We start from the raw sequence: 22,521 nt of genomic DNA on the forward strand, positions 1-22,521 counted from the left end.
CAGGGATAGGGGCTGGTGGCTAAGCCCTACTCTAGGTTGAGGAACTTGCAGACATACCTGTCTTGGTGGACAGCTACAAACATCGGCATTATTCCAAACCAGGAAGAAATGCAGATGAAAGTCCTCCAGGAGGATGTCACTTGTGTGCCTCCGTCTGTTAGCTCAACATAAACTGGCAGGCCTGTTGTGCTTATTATCTCTAGGACTTATATTTATAAATAAGCTACTGAGTTACTTATTTCAGAACTGAATCACCAATCATCACCCCATTCCTAAGCCTTTGGGCTTAGCAGAGCTAGAAAATGACCACAAGTCAATAACACAATAAGAGAATTCTCCTCTAGAAGGGACCGTGGTGATGATCTAGGGTTTAATTCTCACCCTGAAAATGAGGAAACACAGGCTCAGAGATAGCGAACGACTTGCTCAAGGTCCTATAACCAGTAAGTACAGTACTGTGCTTGGTAAGTATGGTACTGCGCTTGGTAACTAAGTACAGTACTGCACCTGGTAAGTATAGTATTGCACTTGGTTGCAAGTGCATGGACTACGATCTTATAGTGCCTGGAAAGTTCTTAATCCTTTTCTTTTATACAAATATTTTCCCCTCCTTTGTTCAGTGATTGTTTTATGGCTTTGTACCTGGCTTTGTGATTACTTGGGGATCTATGAATGCACATATTAAGCGCTCAGTCAATACTTATTTACCTGGACTATATATGGGAAGCCATTCTAGGATGAGCGCACGGAAGAAGAGAAAATGTGGGGGAGAGTAATAGGAAAGATAACCATGCTAGTGCACGCATCACAACATAATTTGGCCCTAAAAGAAAATCGTGGTGGTCATGATAGGAATAAAAATCATAGAAAAAAAAAAGGTGGAATTCATTTCAGAGTAAAATTGGATGTCAGGAGAGGAATGATAAGAAAATTATATTTTACACATTTCAGATGTGAGGTACCAACTAGGCACGCATTTGGAGAAGTCCCACAAACAGGGGGAAATGATTTAAGCAGTAGAAGCAAAGCTTGCCTTTCCGGAAGTTAGCACATCTCTCTGCTAAAATTCTCCTGCTGCTTTGAAATATGTGAATAGATCAAGAAATGGCAAAGATAGCAGAAATAGAGAAAATGAATAGGAAAAGACCAGCAGCCCATGCAGGCTGCCCCAGACGCAAGGCCAACCTTTGCCCTTTGGCCCAGCCAATATTCTTTCTACCCATCATTCCAAATGCCTCATCTCCTCCAGGAAGCCCTCTTGTTTTGATAAGATGAGAACCACTAGCTTACCTGCCACTTTTCTTAGATTTGGGCTTATCAGTCATCCCCATGTTACTATTAGTGGTATACTTGGGCACTTCATGCTAAATGATGTGATCTGGTGATACTGATGGTTACTACAGCAGCCACGTGCACAGTTCCCCTCCTTTAATTGTCCATCCTCCCACTGTTGCCCCTGCTCCCAACGCCTTTCCCCTCCAGGCTCCTTGAAGCTCTCAAACTGACCCATATCCCTGATAAGTTCCAGCGAAGAACGAGTTTCATAAAACAAAATTTAAAAAACTGATTTATGTCACACAGGAGAAACCTGCTTAAAATAGACTTTGGCTTTGCAAATATTCTGCGTATGTTAGAACCTATACTCCCTGAATGTGGCAAAGATCTCCATTTGATAAACCTCGAACTCAATCTCATTTTAAATATTTGTAAAATTTCCACTAGAACATGCAACAATGACTGGTGGCAATGATGATCAAAATAGAAGCAAGGAAATTGGATAAAAACAGCAGACCACTAAGGCCACCCAAGTGGGGAAGCCAAACCACAGAGGAGCAGGAAACTTCAGGGACACAGCCCTCCGGGAAAACCTTCAGCTTCCTCTTCTCCAGAACAAAAATGTATTCATACGGTGGTTTATCTTATCATGAAAGGGGTGCCCGGCCCGAATACTGGAAGGGCAGGGGCTTTGTACCACGATCTACCACAAACAACCAGCAGTATGTTGGAATTCATCATACGTGGTCTTCTAGATCACTCAAACCTACAAAAACTTTACCAACAACATCCCATGACTGGGTCTGATGAGGAAGAGCTTGAAATCTGAAATTCTCAAAGCCCGTGACTTGAGGAGGTATCTTCCCATGCACTTAGCATTTCCTTGTTGATACAACACATCTTCGGTATACCAGAGTGTAACGAGCAATTTCACCATCTCAACCATTCCTTGGTTTGGAGCTTATATGAAGACAAGGAGAGTTCCCCCACAGGACATTTCCCACCACCACAGCTAACAATAGCATCTTGTCTCCGAAGGCAGCCCCTCCAGTAAGAGCCCAGGCCAGACCCCACCACACCCAGTAATGGGAACTTTGCGGACAAATGCTTCTCATCTGAACCCAATCAGTTTATAGGGCATTATACAGACCTATGAATGTATTCCATATGCGCTCCGTCTCTGAAATCCCGAGGCCTCGGCCCCAAACCAAAATCAGATTACTACCATTGTTGTTGTTATTTAACATTTGTTCTTTTTTACAAGTGCAAAGTGCAGCCCAATCATTTCATTAGTGTCTTATCATCTGGAGCCCAGCCCCTGTTCACTGCGGAGACTGGCAACAGAGGTGAGCTGGAGAAATGTATTGGCCTTGTTGTAGCCTTAGTACTATTTCCCCACCCTACCCATCCGCCCACCATTACCTTCCAAAGGAAGGGCAGAAGCATGCCTGCGCTGCTCCAATCAAACATTAGCAGCTTTCCCAATGCACTAAAAAAATGTGAACATTGACAGACTTTTCTCAATTGTAGGCATTTCTCCCCATAAATTTTTGTTCTGCCTTGCTGCCTGTTACCACTTGCCTATTAGCCAGAGCTAGCATAAGACAAAATAAATGAATGAGCAGAAACTATTAATGAGAAACTCCAAAACAAATACCCTTGCATCCTTCAACAGCTTGCTTTCTTGTGGCCCTGGCTGCTGGTGTTTGTGGTTTAATACGATCATGTTTGCTGGGGGAAATCGCCCCTTAATCATTTGAAGGAATTCGAGAGATCATATTTTATGGCATTCAGAAAAAAAAAAAAAACCGGATAGACTCTATAACAAGACATGCGTGGAAGGGGAGTTTGAGCCTGGTCTGGTTCCCACCCAGGGCAAGCTCTTCAGTTGACCAGATCTCTTCCAGCTATGGTTTCTACATCAGTAAAATGGAAACAGAACCTTCTGAGGACTAAATGTAACCGTGTATTAATGTGCCTTGTGTGAGATAGGCACTCAATAAATGTTAGTGATTGTTATTATCAGGATAAATGAATGTGCATTTTAAATATGCGTAGCCCGGGGCGCCTGGGTGGCTCAGTCGATTGGGCATCCAACTTCAGCTCAGGTCATGATCTCATGGTTTGTGGGTTTGAGCCCCGCGTCGGGCTCCGTGCTGACAGCTCGGAGCCTGGAGCCTGCTTCGGATTCTGTGTCTCCCTCTCTCTGGCCCTCCCCCACTCACACTCTGTCTCACTCTCTCTCTCAAAAAATAAATAAGCATTAAAAAAAATTTTTTTAACAAAAAAATTAAATATGCCTAGCCCAATTCCTCACACTTGCAAAGTGATCCTCAAATGCCACTCCTTTCCCTTCCCCACAGCCATAGGGCTGTCACCCCACAGCTGCTCTGCCCTCAGACCTCCCCAAGCTCTGGGAAATGCTTTACACCACTTGGTTTCCAGGCTGGTATGTGAGCTCCTGCCCAGAACCACCAACTCACAACAGCCACAAACAGCACCCCCGCCCCCCGGCAAAGAGCCCCAGGGAGCTGAGGCTCCAGCACACGTGAAGCCAGAGGGACAGAAAGTGTCTGCACACCTACAACCAAAGGGCTCCTGCTGTTTTCCTCAAAAGAGAGCCCAGAGCTTTCTCACATGTGGTCCACCCAGGCCCCAGGATCACCCTCTCACAGCTTTGCCTGGACCAGACCCAGGAGTCTGCCACTCCTGGAGTTTTAATCAAATGCAAAAAAAAAAAAAAAGTAAATAGTTCTCCCTTAAACAAAGAACAAGTACCATGCAGAAAGAGCTAACCCCTTGGAAATGCACAGCCTGGTGCTTCATCACAAGGTGTTAATCAGTTGGCAGAAGGGCACAGATGGAAATGGCTCTTCTCGAAGAGAAAAAAAGCTGGCTGGGCAGGAGTGTGGGCCCCCAGCCCCCTCCCCAAAGTGGTTCCATATTTGGCTTCCTTAAGATGAATCTAATTGTTTAAACAAGATTAAACAAGCATGGAATTTGGGAGGGAGAAGGAAGAAATTAAAAAAAAAAAAAAAAAAGCGAGAGAATTTTTCTTACCAAAAGACCCAAAACAAATCTAAACTATAAAAACAGCTTTAGCTCTTAGCGGCTAAAAAAAAAAAAAACAAACCAAACAAAAACAAAAACAAAAACAAAACTTCTAGGCTGAAAGTGTCAGTGTCCAAGGGAAATTAATTTCCTGGGGTCAGCGTATTACAGAAGAATTACAAAGGCACAATGAACCCCGAGCCACCACGTTCACTTTGCTTTAGAAAAAAAAAAAGACAAAGAAACACATAGAAAGCTTCCTAGCTCTAACATATTTCTACTTGGAACACCAGCTTCGGCCACTATAAAATAAGAAAACCATGTGCTGGGAGAGCCCTGAAAACTTCGTAATAGAGCCCCACAAAAGGATTCAGGGTCAGACTCTTGATTCATACATGCATCAATTTCGTCATCCCACAGACATTTTCTGGACATCTACTCTGTGCTGGGTACCATGCTAGGTATTGGGGGCTATAACCAGGCACCACATGGAAATGATGCCTTCCTTCAAGAAGCTTCAAGACTCATGGGGCAGAAGACTTATAAACCTGTCATACTGAGTGCTGTGCTAACAGAAGTAATACAATTGATTCTGCCCAGAGGGGTCACTGAGGTAACATACTGCTTCAGATAAGAGGTGACCTCTACCCTGGACCTGAAAGAAAGAGTAGGGGTTCTTTGGGAAGAAGAGTATCAGGAGCTTTTTAAATGACACAACAGAGGTGTCCCTAGGCATGCTATGTGCTGGGGTCCTCCCTGGGGAGGAAAGACGGCTGTGTCCAGACTGCCAAAGCTTTATCTACTATTCTCCAGAGCTCCAACTTTCCCCTGTGCATATTGGAGCTTCTCAGAAGGTAGAATGACATCATGAAGAGAACACTGGATTAAGAGCCAAGAAACCAAAGGCATTTCCCAGCTGTGTGACCTTGGGTAAGGGACTGTCCCACTCTGATCCCCAGTTGCCTTCTCTGTCAGTTGAGAGAATTGAGAGAAATAAAAAAATTTTTTTTTAATTTCATGAGAGGCAAGGGAAACAAATTAAGGACGGAAACAAATTAAGGACGGACAGTACATTGTCAGTCTGACCACTGGGAAGGCCCCCACATCCGTAGGCCTTTTGATTAATGTCATCCCGACCATGTACATCCAGATATGTGCATTCGCACTCAATCGCACCTCTCCAAGGCGCCCTCCATTTGCTCACCAAACACTGACAGGATTAAGATGCTTCTGGGATCCAAAGCCCCAGTATGATAAAGCCAAAGTCCCTTAGCAAGGAAAAGAAAGACCTTTATAACCCCACAGTCTGACACCATGAACTTTGTAACTAGAAGTTCCAGCCTGGACGGGGCCTCTGCTTCCCTGACCCCAAGGCCCCCAGTACATCATGTGGCCTCACATATCTGCTCCTTGGCCCATGGGACTTCATCTGTCTGGAATGCCCTTTCCCTACCGTTGCTCACTTGGTAAACCCTTGTTCACTCTTTAAAACTGGCTCAAGAATGATCTCCCCAGCAAAGCTTTTTGTCTTGCTCATCACCCCACCTCGTGCATACTTCTATCCATGCCCAGGACACTGAATGCAGCCACTGGCTTACGTGACTCTCCCCCACAGAAAATGAACTCCTCTAGAACAAGGGTTGTGAGGAAATGCAAATCAAAACCACAGTGAGATACCACCTCATGCCGGTCAGAATGGCTGCTATCAAAAAGGTAGGGAATAATTAGTGTCGGTGAGGATATGGAGAGAAACTTCGTGCATGTTGGTGGGAATATAAATTGGTGCGGCCACCATGGAAGACAGTATGGAGATTCCTCAAAAATTTAAATATAGAACCACCGGGGTGCCTGGATGGCTCAGTCAGTTAAGCATCTGACTCTTGATTTCGGCTCAAGTCATGATCTCACGGTTCATGAGTTCAAGCCCTGCATCAGGCTCTGCACTGACAGCGCAAAGCCTGCTTGGGATGCTCGCTCGCTCTCTCTCTCTTAAAAATAAATAAGTAAACATTCTTTAAAATAAATATAGAATTATATATGATCCAGTAATTCTATGACTGTTTACCCAAAGAAAGCAAAAACATTAATTCAGATATGTGTGCCCCTATGTTCATAGCAGTATTATTTACAATTATTTACAATGGATTATTTACAATCCAAGTGCCGATCAACAGATGAATGGAGAAAGAAGATATTACATATACATATACATATACATACACATATATATACATACATACATACATACACACACAATGGACTACTACTCAGCCATAAAAAAGAATGAGATCTTGCCATTTTCAACAACAAGGATGGACCTAGAATATATTCTACTAAGTGAAATAAGTCAGAAAAAGACAAACACCATATGATTTCACTTGTATGTGGGATATAAAACAAACAAAAAACAGGAACAGACTTATCAATACACAGAACAAATTAGTGGTTGCCAGAGGCAAGGGGAGGGGGGTGGACAGGGATGAAATAGGTGAAGAAGTTCAAACTTCCAGTCATAAAATAAGTAAGTCAAGGAGATGAAAGGCACAGCATAGGGACTATAGCCAACAATATTGTAATAACGTTGTATGGTGACGGACGGTGATTACACTTATCATGGGGAGCACTGTGTAATGTACAGAAATGTCGAATCACTATGTTGTGCCCCTGAAAGTAATATACCATTGCATATCAACTATACTTCAATAATAACTTTTTTTAATAACTAAAATATTTTAAAGAAGGGAATAAGGACTGTATCTCAGTGACACTCACACCCCTAGCTCCTAGGGCTGTCCTAGGAGCTAGAAGGCATGCAGCAGACCTCTGTAGAGCTGATCACTTGCCTCTTATTTAACTGTTCTGATTGCATGCACAATAACACAGGATGATCCTTCAATGGTCTTTTGGGAACCAGGGTCTCTTAGAGCTAAATTAGAAACCAGAAAAAAACCGCCCAGCATAGCTTGGAGGCCCATCATCTCCGTATATATTTCCACATACATATGTCAAGTATAAACTCCACATCAGACTGGGGGAGGACAGGTGAGAAGGTGGGCCCCCCCACACTTGCCCAACGATTTGTCATTTTCATGTCACTGTCATTTCCTAGAAGCTACTGCAACGTTCCCCACCCTCACCCCAGCAGAACACCTCTCTGCAGCACCCTGAAGTGCTGCTCATCCCAATTCAGCACGTCCCACCACATCATGAGGGAGCCTGTCCTATTCTTGACCGATTATTAGAAAATGCTTGCTCGTGTCACCCATATAATAATCACAGACTTTCCTGCGCTCCAGTCGCAATAACATCGTATTCGAGTGAGACAGTCCAACAACCAACAATAGGTGAAGATACAATTCTAAACTGGCCTGGAATTTCTCAAAGATTTTATTAAAAGGCCATCAAGTAATCAACGACCATGTCTCACGGTCCTCTTTCTACATAATTCTCTTTCGATCTCCTACTCAGTGCAGAAACCCCCAAAACCCTCCCTTTGAACCATTCCCAGCAAGCCTGCCCGTGGACCTCAGCGCCCCTCCCCCAACTGCCTTCTGATTGTACAACTCTCGTGGATAATGTTAGCTTCCCTAGCTCTCTTACTTTCTGTTGTTTTCTCTCCTACCCACCACCCAGATTCTGCACTACAAAAGAAGGCCCAGAAGCTTCCTTGATTTTGAAAACACTTGTTTTCTATTCCTCTGTAACATGTTGGTGGAAACAGAAGCACCCCCACGCCGGGAAGCTATCACATGTTCCCTACCTCTTTTCTTCTCCTGTCTACACAGCCCCCATGTCCCCATCGGACCCCCAAATGGCACAACCCCCAGAGCCTCCACCATTCTGATCACCTTCCTTTTGATACTATCCTTAAATAATCCCCATTGCCTTTAAAAAGAGGGGCTCGGAACAGAACGCAGTAATTGAAGTGGGCTTTCACAACGCAGAGCGCGGCGAAACTTTTCATGAAGAAGAAACTCCCTCAGTGAAGCTAAAGAATGCATTGCTTTCTCAACATCTTCTACGAATCGAAAGTACCGCCTGGTTCAAACCTGGATACTGTCAGAGGTGGACACAACTCTCCAGACGGCAGGCGTGCTGCGGCTGGTCCTCGGAGGGACGTGCGCCCTAGCACATCAGTGCGGATGGAGCACTGCGAAGGCCGCCCTGTGGGTGACTGGAGGGGCTCTGAGAGCGTCCCGGTCCGCCCCCCCCCCCCCCACCAAAATATGGCCACCACCAGGGCACCCACCATGTTACTCAAAGGCCTTGAAAGCAATTGTTAGGATGCAGCCACGTCACCAGGAGGATGCCCCCCTCCAACTTGTTACAATTAGGGTCTTAGCTGGGGTTACAGAAGATGCTACTGGCTACCGCCAAAGGAAGGAAGGACAGGTCCCCAATCTGCCACAGGTGAGGGTCGTCTACATCCAGGGGAGCAGGAGGTAAGGAAGGGTAGTACGCAAAATAAAGGATACATGTGACAGGAGTGACTGGAGGCTGGTAAGGGGCTGGCCCGAGCCCAGAGCCCCCGGGCCGACGGCACTCACCAAGACGCGCTGAGGCCACACTGCAGAGCCAAGCGGGGCCGGCGAGGCCGTCGGAGGCGGAGCCACACCCGCCCGGCTCCCAGCGAAGCGCACGGCGAGAGTGCCCTCTAGCGGGGGGAAGTAGCGCTCGCCACCCCTCAGGTCTGTGCGCCGCGGCGTGGATCTAACCTCCGTCACCTCCTCTCATCATTCATTCCGCAAACACTGCTTGCACCTCCGCTACGCGCTGAACACCACGGTAGACAGGCGAGCGGGACGTAATCGCTCCCTCGAGAGGGCTTCGGGCTGGTTGGGGAAGCTGGACAAGTCGTGGTAGCTGAGTGTGTGTCGAGGCCATGGCCACGCAGACGCAGAAGTGGGGGCACAGGAAGGGCTTCGCCAGAGAAGCGACCCTCGGGCTGTGACGTTTGCCAGATAAGTGAGTGGGAAACAGGCCTTCCAGACAGGATAGCACGGACTGGAGATGTTCCAGTACCCCCCCCCCCGGGAGAAACAGAAGGTGGGGGCCACGGCCAGAGAAGAAGCTGGAGGGGGCAAACTGGGTCAGATAATGGAGGGCTTGGCCTTCATCCCAAAGGTGATAGAAGCCAGAGCGACATCAGTCAATTTTACAGATTTGAAAGGATTTCTCTGGTAAAGGGGGCAGACGTTGAACGTTGAGCAAAAAAACGAAAACAAAAAAACCAGGGCATAACTGAGGATGAAAATGGCACGGAAGAGGAGATGGGAAGGAAGGGAATTTACAGGACTTGGTTAGACGGGGTGCGGAGGGTAAAGGAAGCAGGTTAGCATGACCGTGACGTCATCTGTCAGACCCGAAACGAAGAGGAGCCGATCGGGAAGAAAGAAGGTGAGCTCAGTTCTGAACACCTAGAATTGGATGTGTCTGGAAATTCTGGAAGGTAGCTGTCAATTGCCTGGTTTAGTCTGGAGCTCCGGGAACTGATTTGGGGGTTGGCACTGGAAGGGGTATGTCTGCAGGTGCACAGTCAACCAGAAGAGAGGAAAGAGCTGAGGGCAGATCCTTAGGGAAGCTACCTTGTAAGAAGCACGCAGAAGAAAAGCTGCCCCGCCCCACCACCAGGAGACCAAGAGGAAGGACTGAAGTTGAAGGAGAACCAGAAAGGACTGAAGCCATGGGAGAGACAGCTTCAAGAGGCGTGCGATCAGTCTCCACCAATGACCACCAGGACCACAGGTCTTGTTGAAGAGTACCTGAAGCTGAGAGAGGGAGTGTGGTCTCACACTTGGCTTCCTGATCATTTCGATTTGCATTCTGAAAACATCAGTCTTGCCTCCTTCTACCACTCAGCATCCAGGAATACCCAGGTAAAATATTTCCAAGAGGATGCAAACCCTTGGCTTGATAACACCCCTCACAGGACCACCAGAATTCAATGAGATCATTTATATCGAGCACCTAGAAAATTGCCCCGCCTAGTAGTCACTCAAAGCTAGTTCCATCCCCCCATACACACTTGGATAAAACAATTAGGAAAATAAATCTAACAGAATACAGACCCACATTGGATTAGCTGGTGTCTAGGCCAACCAGGACATGACTCCGTCCTGAACAGGGTAAGCGAGAGTGGGCTCAGCTCGGGTAGACGAACATCCACCAAGTGGGCATTGTGGTCAGATAGGGTCAGAAATTGGGTCCTGAGATTTAGATCCATTAGTGACCTCAATGGTGGTATGAGGTAAGTGTTACAATTATTCCCTTTTTATACATCAGGACATTAAATTTAAAGATTATGTAATTCTCCAAATGCCACACATTCTTTCTCATGGACTGGGGTCTGTTTTTAAACTATGTCACTTCCAATGTCCTTTTTGAAGATTTAGGAGGACCAGAGAGGAGCACGCGCGCGCGCACACACACACACACATACACATGCACGTGCACACTGTCCTGGATGGCAGCCCCTCTGAGCAGGAGCCCAATTTTTTCTCAGCTCTGTGGCGAGCTCATTGCCTGGTCCTTAAACTCCTCCCATTCCTCGGTTTCTCCATCTGGAAATGGGATGAAACAGTCCTATGCCTCCCGCTTCCCCCCAGGGAGTGGCCCTGATGAGATCATGTCTGGATTCTTGGCTTGGACAGAGGGAAGGCCGGTCCTCCTCCTAACTTCCAGGGGATGTGCACATCCAGAAGTGCAGACCAATGTCACATGGCTGCCTGATCACACTGCTCCCTTCTGAGGCCTAGAACGAATGGGAATGAAGGGGGTTGACGATGAGGCTCTGCAACAGCAGCAAGGAAATAAAAGCTCAATTTCAATGATAAACCTTCAAAAGGAAAGGTGCTAGGCCAACTGGCTGGGTCTCAGCCAAATTCTAGTAAGATCTGTAAATCATCGTATGGATCTTTGCACGCAGGTTCTTTACTCTGCCTTATCCCTGCTTCTGATTTTAATCTCACCCCAAGTCCAGGTTCTGAATCCAAACACAGAAGCTGGGACATCTTTATTAGACATAAAGATAGCTCTTGATGAGTTTCCTCTGAAATATCTCACACCTGGAGTTGATCAGTCTCACACTTTCTTCCTCACTCATCAATCTTTCTTCTCCCACCTCACAGTCTCACTGCCCTCCTCCTTGTCTGCTGCACACACGCACACACACACACAGGCACACACGTGAGCACGCACACACACACACAGAAACACATACCTCTAGCCACTCCAAGGAGTCCAAAGGAGTGAACCACCCTAAGGGCATCTCAGCACCTCAGCCTGCGGAAACAACACTCATGTGCCTGGAATGTTCCCTGGCCACCTCTTCACCAAGCCTGTCCCTTTCTCCAATCCATCTGCTCCTGAAGGCCCACTTCCTCTGGAAGATCTTAGATTAATCACATAAGCAGTTTCCCCTGCCCCACCCTGCATCAATCTGTCTTAAAGTGGTTCCCGCAAGCTACTTTCTTACCTCAATTATTCACTCATCGCTTTTTCTGACCTCCAGAATGCACTTAACCTTTAGGTGTAACTGATGTGTATTCTCTACTGGCGAGTTACGTAACTTTCTGATGCCTTCCCATGGTCATGTGTGCATCCATATTCATATGTCAGCATCACAGGGTGGGAGAGCTCTCTATGCAGCACCAGATGGACACTAATAAGGAATCTGTGAAGATGACAACAACAATGACCACGTTCAACAACTATCGATTGAGCTGCTCCTATCTGCTCGTCAGTATGCTAATTGTGTTGGGGTTGGGACTGTGATAGAGCCAGTAGAAACTATAAAGCAAAATCCTTACAAGGAGAACATAATACCAATCCTCGGATGTCTTTGTTCCCATTTTACAGATGGAGAAATCGAGGCTCAGACATGGTCACAGTTTGCCAGAGGTCCCACAGCACAGAGTGCCCCAGCAGGGACTCCTGAGCCCAGCCCCAAGGTTCAGGGAAGCAAAGAAAGCTTTCAACTTGCCAACACGAACACAAACCCCCATGGGCAACGAACCGCAGGTGGTGGGGGCCAAAAGGGTATGTAGAGACGACACATATTCAAGGTATTTGAAGAACTACAGTGAAGAGCAGTCCACCACAGTGGAGGGTCTCAGGACAGCCGAGAGAAACACTGCCCACTGAGCTGCCCCCCTTCTGGCCACATGTCCCCTGCTCTGGGACACCATCACACTGCTGGGACACAGAGAACAGCGTTAGCATTCCCCAGTAAATCATTTGCTGGGCACAAGTATGAGGAAATAGTTTGACTTTAAATGACATCTACATCCTGAAGGAAACTAAAATTAGCAGTTTCTCCTGCCATGACCCATTTGTTCTTCCAACTGGACTATCCGGCCAGGGAGCCTTGCTTGCCTTGCTGATCCTGTCCATGCCCCATCACGGCTCCCCCGCCCCACACTTACAGCACTTCCGGATCGCGACCAAGTCTGTAAATGTGTGTATATTCATGCACATGTGTGCATGCATGTGTACGCGTGTTCGTATGTGCACGCGTGGACGTCCACTGACCTTCATTCTCCAGCTTGCTAGGAAGCTAGCTAGTGAGGCTAATGTATCTGTTGTTTGCATGAAGACTGAAACTGACCAGTGCTTCCTCTCATCATGGGGTTTTTTTGACAGCTACATGGATGCAAGAACCCAGGAAAGCCAAGCAGCCTGGCATCAGGGGAGGAGCGGCACCCTGGGGTCGGTCCTGGATCTGCAGCAGCCCTCAACGGCAGAGTTTGTATCTCTTCCAGCTCATGGGCCACCACTGACATGATTTGGCTTCCTTCGGTGCCTTCCTGTCATTTCTCACCACCGAGTGGCTCCTGGTTACCTCTGCTCTTTGCAGCTGTTCCCCACCTCACAGCTTCTGCTTCTCAGAGCGTCTTTTTTTTTTTTTTTAATGTCTATTTATTCTTGAGACAGAGACAGAGCATGAACAGGGGAGGGGCAGAGAGAGAGGGAGACACAGAATCTGAAACAGGCTCCAGGCTCTGAGCTGTCAGCCCAGAGCCCGACGCGGGGCTCGAACTCACGGACTGTGAGATCGTGACCTGAGCCGAAGTCAGACACTTAACTGACTGAGCCACCCAGGCGCCCCTCAGAATGTCTTGCATGTGTCCATCCTGGCCACTCTCCAGCCCCACGTCGTGATCTTGCAGCTTCGGCTCTCACGGCTAGCCCATTCTTCAGCATTTACTGGCTCAGAGCAGTTAGAGGGGAATCTCACTTGGCCTGGCTCATCATTTCAAACAAACCAAGGTATGGACAGGGGTAGGGGTTAGTTGCATTTAAGGCAGATGCCCTGTGTGATTGGGACCAGCTTTGTGCAAAAATGAAAGCCTTGAGCTATTTTCCAGAGCAAGGAGTTCCCAGAGCAAGGCCAGAAGAGCAACACAGTGATGGCCATGTCCAGTGCACTCAGACTCAGGTGACCCACAGCCAGACCCTTTGTCCTTCTCACCCAGGACTCCCCAGCAGCCTCTCAGCCCCCACACTGGGCCAGGATTCAAACCCTGGCTTTGAATTTTTTTTCTCTCTCAGCCTTTAGATTATTCTCTGGTGCTTCCACTTGTCCATGTTCATTGTCTAGTTGACTCATCAACCGAACTGCAAAATCCTCAAGGCCAGGGAGGATCTCACCTTTCCTGCATATGACAAAGCACTGAATATAACATGCCATGCAGGCCAGAGGCATGAATGAATGAACACATTAATTTAGGGAGAGAAAAAAGACTGGCCAGATAACTTTCTAAAGCCAGTTAGCCTGGAGCTCCCTGGACAATGGCATGTTCCACTGGCCTGCTCTGGCCTTAGGCCCCTGCTCTGCTTCCCTGGGACCCTCAGGCTGCAGGCAACTGAGCCCTCACCTACCCCAGACACCCAAGCCTCCAGGGTCCAAGGAAAAGGCTCCCTTGCCTTTCAGATCATGCTTAAAGCCCACGTGAAAAATTAGCCATCTAATTTGATTACTGGAACTCAGGCCAAGTCCAGAAAGAAAGGGGCACGAGAAAAGAACATCCGGTGGGGTGTGGGGACGAGTTGGGGGCAACAAGAAGGCCACCCTGGGGAGTCTTCTGCTCAGCCCACAAGCCGGGCCTGGTCTTGTTGCCACCCCAGCTGTGCACCCTCGGGAAGCCTCTCATCAGCAGTGCCGTTCGCCTCATTAGTCCTTCCTGCCTCCCAGGAGTGGCGGAGGGGGTGACTGAGGAAGTCAGGTGCAATCATAAATGTCCGATGGTTGCTCTTAGCGTCACTGTCGTCATCACGAGGCAGATAATTGAGCCTGGTGTGGCCCTGAGTTCCTCCCGCTCTGCCATCTAGGACAGACACACTCATCCAGACATACATGTGGGAAACACAGACAGTGGGAAGAAATCAAAACAAGATGCAAACACTCGTGTGCATGTGTATATATCGTGTATCAAATGAAGCTACGTGGCTGTTTTTTTTTAAATGCAGGATCGTTTACAGTGTGAAGCCCGTACCTACTCCGAGCACCCAACTGACTTGAAGAGAAGAGGGGGAGTAATAGCAAACCACCATCCGAGTTTCAGGTGCCCTGTGTGCAAGGCTCCATTTATTCCTCAGAGCAGCCTTGATATTATTAGCTTCTCTCTTGCAGAGAAGGAAACCGAGTGTGTGGGAGAAGCGAGGCTTGAACCCAGGTCTGTTGGGCTGCAAAGCTGGCACCTGTCCACTCCAATGACTCCCCCGTAGAATCTCAGGTCAGGAAGCTCAGAGATTTTCCTGGCCAACCACCCTTAAGAGCAGTCAGTGAAAACCCCAGCAGGTTCCTCTGATGACAGTCAGCTCACTGTGTCCTGGGGCAGCACAGACCGCACTCGTGGATGCCTAGGGACCGTTAGAAACATGGCTGTCCACCAGCATGGCACAGGGGCCACCTTCACCCGCAGGCAAAGGACAATGCTGTGGTCTTCCTCCACACTCTGTACAAAGGGACACGCATCAGTCCCCGGAGAAACCTTAACCATTTGATTTTCATGACTCCCAAGCAGCATGTTCTGTTTTATGAATGACCCTTGTTTTATTTCTAATTTTTTTTAACGTTTATTTATTTTTGAGACAGAGAGAGACAGAGCATGAATGGGGGAGGGGCAGAGAGAGAGGGAGACACAGAATCAGAAGCAGGCTCCGGGCTCTGAGCCATCAGCCCAGAGCCCGACGCGGGGCTCGAACTCACGGACCGCGAGATCGTGACCTGAGCTGAAGTTGGATGCTTAACCGACTGAGCCACCCAGGCGCCCCATGAATGACCCTTGTTTTAAAGAATGAGAACACCAGTGATATAAACACTTAAAGAAAAAAAAAAAAAACACCCAGGAAGGGAGGGACTCATGACCCAGTGTTACAATAGCCAAAGGGGGGTTGGTTGGTGACTTGTGAATCAGTCTCCACGTCGGGGCCTTGGTGAAACACCCACATTCACAAACTGGCCCTTTTCATAGATCCTAGAGCCAAAGCCCTGCTCTTCTCCCCTCAGAATCAGGCATCTTGGGGTGGGAATGTGAGCCTAGTGGTGAGGAAGGTGCAAAGTCAGAGTCCAAGAGGAAGTTGGAAAGGTCAGACAAAGGAGCTTCTAAGGGGCAGCTGGAGGCACTTCACGCTGAGGCCCCAGGACTCTCGATCCAGACATGGCCCTGTGTGTTGTGTGTTCCTGATGTTTATCATCAGCAAATCCATTTTCATGGAGTTGGCTTGGTTTTGCTCAATCAACCAGCACCTCATACTTTTCAAATATGTGGAAAATAATGAAAATGGCTTTAATAACTGGGATGACTTTTTTTTTTTCCCACAGCTTCCCCTCAAAAAGATGTCTGGAACCCACAGAGAATGATGGTCAGATAGGAAACAAGTGGGGACCCATTCAGGACCAAGATGCAGGACAGCCAGTCCCCTCTCAGGATTTGGCAGGCCCACTCGGGCCCCCGGCCTGCTCCCCTCAAGTGACCCAGGCAGAGGAACTTTCCATCAAGACAGGGCCTGACTCAACCTCTCCTAAACAAACCAGACACCAGCCACCAAACTGCCAGCACAAGAGTTTCCATAATGAGAAGCTTCCAGGAAAGCCCCATAAAACCTTTACTGTAAATTCAATAAACTGGATTTCCAACATGGTGGCGGGGCTGGGGAAGCCTGGAGCCACACACCGCCCTCCACCCCCTCCACCATCCCTGCACACACAGAAGTAGGCCATTCCTGCCCTGACAGGGATGCTGCCCCACCCTTCTATCCGCCAGTCCCCCAGTCTGCTTCTCCATGCTTGCCCGCACCGGCCGCAGCACCAGAGCGGCTCGGGCCAGGCACGTGGAGGAACCACCCAGTAGAACTTCCAAACAATGCTCAGCCACTCACGGTGTAAAACTCCTGCCCCTGGACTCCCTCGAGCACACCCGGGTGCATCAAGGACTTAGCTCCGTGACACCTGTCAGAGCCCTGTGCCCACCTTTCCTGTGCCCCATGCCATTAGCCCTGTCAAGAAGCCAGCCATCTGAGACCATAAAAAGGGCATACAGCCCCCGAATCACTGAATCTAGATCCCGATGACACCTGGCCCAGGATGACCAAGTGACAGCCTCTCCCCCTGTTCTGCTCGAAAACCTCTCCCCTCACCATGATTCTCAGATGGGTGCCTCACACCACCCCCACACTGAGGCCCTGATTTTCCTTTCCACACAGCTTTCACCCCGACCCAGCCTCACCCTGCCATCCCACGGGTCAGGCAAGAGATCTAACACTTGCGGAGTGGTGTGGGCAGCCGGGCCAGGGCTCTGGGTGGACAGGCAGAGGCAAAAGCGGGCCTCGAGCCTCCAGCTCTGTGCTCAGCCCGCTTCACCAGGGCCAAGTGGGTACCAGGAAGGGTCACGGCAGAGTCTTTGCGGGACCAGTGACTGAATGGACTGGGGAGGTGATGGCTGCATCGGCAGGGGCTAGCCAGCGTGGGTTTGAAGCGTGGGTTTGATCGGGAAATTTAGCGCCTCAAAGCTTCATAACGGGAAGGAGCTCAGACTTCAGAGACTATCCCACTCCACACTTAACGTTGTGCAGGTGAGGAAACTGAGGCACGGAGAGATTAAAGTGACTTGCCCAAGGTCACACATTCATTCTTTCACACAATCAAGAGGCCACCTATGGGCCAGGCACAGTGCCACAAAGGTCAGGCTCCTGACCCCAAAGCCCTCACCCCCCAGCACCTCCCACTTCTGAGATAATGCAGCAGGGACCCATAGGGTGTCTAAGGTGCAACACTTAGGGGCAGCACACGCATGGTCCAGGAGAAAGGACACTGGACTCACGGGAGACTGAGGTCTATGTGGCCCTAAGCAGACACCTCCCCTCCTGAACCTGAGTCTCTCTTTTGTACAACAGACCCAGTAGTATCCTGGGTCTATACCTCACCTCCTCACTCACAGCAAGTGTCAAATGAGATCAGGTGTGAAGCGGTGAATCACTGCATAAGGTAGGAAGTGAGGATTGGTCACAGAGAGTAGGTTTAGCCCTGGGAGGCCAAGCAGTCCCAGCATCCTTGAGAAAATAGATGCATGTTCCAGGTCCCCACTGAGCATCTGGGGACCAGAGCAGGTATCCTGACTCACCCACCCACTGAACCCCTGCCGTCCGAGGCAGCCCCTCAGGAGGCAACAACTTCCCAGCATGACCCATGCCCCCCCTTGCCTCCAAGCGCAGGCAGAAAGTGAAAGGCACACTGTGCATTTTTCCCCCTTCGGGTGATAGGGTTTCACATTCCTTCCCTGCCTCTTCGCAGGAGGACCGCGGAATCTCCGGCTGTAAGCCCGTCTAGGAGACTTCCCGCCCCCGCTCTGCAGACACTTGGGGTGTGGATATTTTCCACATTTTTTTAAGCTGCTTTTTTGGGAAACTATTTTCCTCCAGCCCTGGACCAAGGACAAACGAGTCAGCGCTTGCAGTTGTGAGCGCAGAGGGCAGCCAGGCATTTGCCTGAAGGCCTGTACTTTTCCATGAATGGAGGAGACGGGGCAGCAGCCGGGGCGGTCGTCCCCCCGGGCAGCTGCCTGAGTGGCCTAGCACCCTGGGGGTTTTCCCAGTTGGTTTTGGGGAGGTTACTCTAACCTAATCCAGCTGTGGCCGAGGCCCCGATGGGCACGAGGATTCAGACTGTCAGGCCTGCTCTCAAAGCAGGAGGTGGTCCTGCCTCCCCCAACCAACTTTCTCTCCCTGCTGGACCTGCGCGGTCCTCCATGAGCCTGGGGTTCTGGCATTCGTCTATCTGCCTTCCAAACACCTACCCCTTGTTTGCACGTCTTAAATACTCACAGCGTTAGGGCTGGTTCGGCCTCACCAGTAACCTGGGGTCATACCTCAGCCGGGCCCAGTCCCCGAGTCAGATGGAGAGTGGGCACTTCTGCCACCAACAAAACAGGATGATAACAGAGTGCTCTCGGGCGACACAGTCCATGTGCAGAAGAGGTTAAACACATGGAGTGTGGAGTCTGACATCCTTAGGTTCACTGGCTCCGCCACCTTTCCGGCTGTTGTTACATCTCTGAACGTCAGTTTCCTCAACAGTCAAAGGACTGGTGCGACGTACCTCAGAGAAGTGTAGGTTGGAGTAATTAACATGACACATATAAAAAGTACTTGTCACCATGCCTGGTACAAAACGGTGACGTCCTGTAATTATGAGCAGGTGGGGTAGGCCGAGGTATGTGATGGGTAGCATCCTCTCACACCAGAATCGTGACCTAGGGAGCGCGGAAGAGAGGCCCGCAGAGCAGCACAGGACAATCTCCCACGTTATGAGTTGCACGGGACAGCTGGGTCTTTGTGGAGAAGGCCTGCAGCGAAAGAAAAGGTGTTGGCTCTCTACCTGTTCCCTGGAGAACTCAGGGAGACTCAAATCTTCAGGGAGCTCACAGGTGTCTCTAAAGTGGCGCCCTAACCCCATGGCCCAGACCCTGACCCTGTCTTCCTGCTGGGAACACCACAGGCTTCTCTCCAGCCCCCAGCCAGCCCCTCAGGTTCTCGTCTGCTGGACCAAAACCACCAGGTGACATTCTCTGTTTCTTAAGGGCTGGTTGACAAAACAATGTGTATAGGGTGATCGTTCCAACTGGGCTACAGTTAGAATACAAACATTCATCGATAATTGGAAAGCTACGTGCCAAGGTAGGGGCGCCTGGGTGGCTCAGTCGGTTGGGCGTCCGACTTCAGCTCAGGTCACTATCTCGCGGTCTGTGAGTTTGAGCCCCGCGTTGGGCTCTGGGCTGATGGCTCAGAGCCTGGAGCCTGCTTCCGATTCCGTCTCTCTCTCTCTCTCTGCCCCTCCCCCGTTCATGCTCTGTCTCTCTCTGTCTCAAAAATAAATAAACTTTAAAAAAAAAAAAAAAAAAACTATGTGCCAAGGTTAACAGCAATTACCTCTTGTCTTCAGGCAGTGGGATTAAAGGTGATTTTTATTTTCCACTCTGTGCTTTTCTGTGCATTCCAAATGAACAATGTGTGGGTTTTACAGCCATAAAATGTAATTCATTTATTTTTCAAAAATAATAAAATTCATCACTGGCTTTTCTGGTTTTTTTTTAAGTTTTTAATTAAATTTCAGTTAGTTAACCCACAGTGTAATATCAGTTGCAGGTGTATGAAACAGTGATTCGGTGCTTCCCTACATCACCCTGTGCTCATCACAGCAAGAGCACTCCTAATCCCCCTCACCTATTTCACCCCTCCCCACCCACCGGCTTGTTCTCTGTAATTAAGAGTCTATTTCTTAGTTTGTCTCTCTCTCTCTTTCTTTTTCCCTATGACCATTCGTTTTGCTTCTTAAATTCCACATATGAGTGAACTCATATGGTATTTGTCTTTGACTGACTTATTTTGCTTAGCATTATCCTCTTTGGATCCATCCGTATCGTTGCAAATGGCAAGATTTCGTTCTTTTTACAGCACAGTAATATTCCATCATATATATACACACCACATCTTCTTTATTCATTCATGTCAGTGGACACCTGGGATGTTTCCATAATTTGGCTATTGTCAACAATGCTAGTATAAGCATCAGGGTGCACATATCCCTTTGCATTAGTATTCTTTGGGTAAATGCCTAGTAGTGCAATTGCGGGATCATGGGGTAGTTCTATTTTTAACTTTTTGAGGAACCTGAATACTGTTTTCCAGAGTAGCTGCACCAGTTTGCACTCCCACCAACAGTGTAAGAGGGTTCCCCTTCCTCTGCATCCTCACCAACACCTGTTGTTTCCAGTGTTGTTGACATTAGCCATTCTGACAGGTGTGAGGTGGTATCTGATTGTGGTTTTGATTTGTATTTCCCTGGTGATGAGTGGCATTGAACATCTTTTCATGTGTCTGTTGGCTATCTGGATGTCTTCTTCAGAAAAATGTCTATTCGTGCCTTCTACCCACTTTTTTAATTGGAGTATTCATTTTTGGGGTGTCGAGATTTATAGGTTCTTTATCTATTTTGGATCTAACCCTTTATCAGATATATCATTTGCAAATATCTTCTCCCATTCTGTAGGTTACCTTTAGTTTTGTTGATTGTTTCCTTCACTGTGCAGAAGCCTTTTTATTTTGATAAATTCCTAACAGTTTATTTTTGCTTTTGTTTCCCTTGCCTGGGGAGACATAGCTAGTAATTTCACTATGGCTGATGTCAAAGGGGTTACTACCTGTGTTCTCCTCTAGGATTTTAATGGTTTCCTGTCTCACATTTAGGTTTTTCATCCATTTTGAATGTATTTTTGTGTATGGTGTAAGAAAGTGGCCCAATTTCATTCTTTTGCATGTTGCTGTCCAGTTTTCTCAACATCATTTACTAAAGATGCTGTCTTTTTTCCATTGGATGTTCTTTCCTGCTTTGTCGAAGATTAGTTGACCCTATGGTTGCAGGTCCATCTCTGAATTTTCTATTCTGTTCTATTGACCTATGTGTCTATTTCTGTGCCGGGACCATACTGTTTTGATCACTACTGTTTTGTAATGCATCTTGAAGTCCAGAATTGTGATGCTTCCAGCTTTGTTTTCCTTCTTCAAGGTTGCTTTGGCTATTTGGGGTCTTTTGTGGTTCCATCAAAATTTTAGGATTGTTTGTTCTAGCTCTGTGAAAAATGCTGTTGGTATTTTGATAGGGATTGCATTAAATATGTAGATTGCTTTCTGTAGTATAGACATTTTAACAATATTTGTTCTTCCAATCCGTGAGCATGGGGTGTCTTTCCATTTCTTTGTGTCAATCAATTTCTTTCATCAGTGTTTCATAGTTTTTAGAGTATAGGTCTTTCACCTTTTTGGTCAGGTTTATTCCTAGGTACTTTATTATTTTTGGTGTAATTGTAAATGGGATCAATTCCTTAATTTCTCTTTCTGATATTTCATTACTGGTGTATAGAAATGTAACAGATTCCTGTATATTGATTTTGTATCCTATGACTTTACTAGCTTTTCTACTTGTACATTACATAATGCACTCTCCTGCTTAAATCTTTTCAATAGTTTGTCATGACAGAATAAAATTTAAACTCCTTTTCCATGGCCTACAAGGCTGGACAGGACCCGGACTCTCTTCCGAGCCCCAGCCCAACCTCCTGTGGATCCTGTCCTCATTTTCCGGTTCCAACCTCAGGGGCCTCCTCCCGGGTAAGAATCGCAGCTCTACCATTCACTGGCTGTGTGACCTTGGTCAGCTTCCTTAACCCTCTCTAGCCTTGGTTTCCAATCCTGAAAAAGAAAAAACAAAAACAAAAACAAAAACAAAAACAAAAAAACCATAATACCAGTAACTACCTGACAGCATTGTTGTGAGAACTAACTTTTTTTTTACATTTTTTTAATGTTTATTTTTGAGAGAGAGAGACAGAGCATGAGTGGGAGAGGGCAGAGAGAGAGGGAGACACAGAATCCCAAGAGGGCTCCAGCCTCTGAGCTGTCAGCACAGAGCCCGATGTGGGGCTCGAACTCATAGACCACGAGATCCTGACCTCAGCCGAAGTCAAATACTCAACTGACTGAGCCACCTAGGTGCCCCAAGGACTAATTTTAAGAACGCCTGGCACATAGTAAGCACCACGTGTTTTTATTATTATCATTTTCTCCATTGCAGCAGCTCACATGGTCTTCCCCTGCCCAGATGCTCTCCATTCCATTCTTCACCTGGCTGACTCCTTTCCC

General features: G+C 47.9%; 1 long non-coding RNA gene across 1 annotated transcript in view; it reads right to left on the reverse strand.

Moving 5' to 3' along the window:
- LOC124514953 (uncharacterized) overlaps positions 1-22,521 on the reverse strand; it is a 131,299-nt gene that overhangs the window by 59,587 nt on the left and 49,191 nt on the right. Inside the window, exon 8 of the long non-coding RNA XR_006962701.1 lies at positions 18,693-19,169. This is a non-coding gene — a long non-coding RNA (uncharacterized LOC124514953). The remainder of the gene's footprint in view (positions 1-18,692; positions 19,170-22,521) is intronic.

Source organism: Lynx rufus, unplaced genomic scaffold (genome assembly GCF_022079265.1).
Source record: "Lynx rufus isolate CCGP_SWC_20201006 ecotype Redwood Valley unplaced genomic scaffold, mLynRuf1.p SCAF_2, whole genome shotgun sequence".
NCBI classification, from domain to species: Eukaryota; Metazoa; Chordata; class Mammalia; order Carnivora; family Felidae; genus Lynx; species Lynx rufus.